Raw genomic sequence first — 1718 nt, 5'->3', positions numbered from 1 at the left:
ACTTTCTCATTTATTCCAATACACCCTTTCGTAACTCGTGGAAACGACCCACCCCGCCCTTCCCCTCGCCCCTCTTCTACCCCAGATCCGTTCTCTCCCAGCCTTTTTTTTTCTATTTCAGATGCGCTCCACACTACACGCTGCGTGATGACTTGCCGTTAGCAAGTTGATCGTTATGAGTTATCGTTATCGTGTAGCTTCAACCCCGCCTTTTTTATATTCTAGATCCGCTCCCTCACCCGCCGTTGTTTCTATCTTAGATTCGCCCCTTTTGTTCTTCTATGAAGGATTCTCGCCCCCTTCGTTATTCTATCCAGGATCCGCTAGGGTCTGCTAGGTTCTTCTATCATAGATTCGTCTCTTCCGCTCTCCTATGAAGGATCCATCCCTTAATCTTTCTCTTTCTTCACTTCGGGATTTGCACTCCGCGATACTGCCCCGTGACTACATTTGCGTTCGTGGCTCCATCTACAGCCAACTATAGGAAGCTGTAGAAGTAGGCTGTCAATTTTTTTTTACTGCAGAGTTTTACACGTGCCAGCCTGGGCCCCGTAGTCAGAAACTGAATTAGCATTCTTAGCATTAGTCTCAACGTTAACTTGGACGACTTTGTCGATACTAAGCGTGGTAAAGTTACCACTATCACGTACTCCGCACATAGAGGTCCGATCTATGCGAAAAAAAGTTCATGTTAGGACTAATTTTGTTTCTGACAACGGGACTGCTTATTAGAAGCATCGTAGGGGGCACTGCAATCGTCTAGACTGCCACCACGTAGATAGACATACGTTGTTATTTAAGTATAGGTGGCACTGCAGCGCAAGGAGATCTAGAGCCGTATATAGAGATCTCTATATATCTCTAGAGATCTCTATATATACGGTTCTGAGGAGATCGCGTCTAGCCCATCCACGATTCATTAACCGAAACCGACACCAGATGGCGCTGTGCCGCTTACAATATGTATAAAGGTTACCGATCAATTACTTTATAAAATCATTATAATTTTTTCCTTTATATCAAATTATTTATTAATTGCTAAAAAAAAAGTTTAAAATTATTAATTAAAATTATTAAATTAATAAAATTGTGGTGAGCGTGTAATTTGATAATAAATCATGGATCAACGCAAATTACGTGCTGGTGTTGGTTTCGGATGGTATCTGAAGGAATGGTGGATCGGGTAAGATCAGTGCTTCTTAAACTATTTCAGTGTTATTCACCTTTGAGTCTTTATCACAAAATTTCATTCACCCGCAACTAAATTTTCTTATGATTTTGGTAATTTTCGTCTACGTTTCATTCGCCCCCGAAATAATTACATTCACCCTTGGGTGAACCATTCACCAGTTTAAGAAGCACTGAGTTAGATGTATGTTGTGAATGTTTAGAATTGTTGAAATGAATTAGACGATCTAAGGTGAATGTCTATCATCTGATTCATTCATTCTTTATTATCTGAAATGTTTCTGACGAAGTGTCTTTTCTTGCAAACCGGATATGTAACTGCAATCTGTCTCTTTTATACGTTGTGTTGACAATATTTCCAGCAACTACTCAATGTTTTTTCTGACATATTTGCAGTTTTAAGTATTTCGTGTGTAGTTGAGAGTTTTTCACGTGTGCGTTGTTGGCATCCGTCTGTCTTTCTCTTTTGCATCAGCTCTTTAATTACTCTAATTATTAATCTATAACTACGATCTATATTTACGCTGCCG

The 1718-nt window shown here is 39.8% G+C and overlaps 1 protein-coding gene across 1 annotated transcript in view; it reads left to right on the top strand.

Moving 5' to 3' along the window:
• LOC106816450 overlaps positions 1-1718 on the top strand; it is a 24515-nt gene that overhangs the window by 10107 nt on the left and 12690 nt on the right. The gene's annotated exons all lie outside the window — the stretch shown is intronic.

Source organism: Priapulus caudatus, unplaced genomic scaffold, assembly GCF_000485595.1.
Source record: "Priapulus caudatus unplaced genomic scaffold, Priapulus_caudatus-5.0.1 Scaffold1383, whole genome shotgun sequence".
Taxonomy (NCBI): Eukaryota; Metazoa; Priapulida; class Priapulimorpha; order Priapulimorphida; family Priapulidae; genus Priapulus; species Priapulus caudatus.
This window is presented reverse-complemented; position numbering and strand designations above follow the sequence as displayed.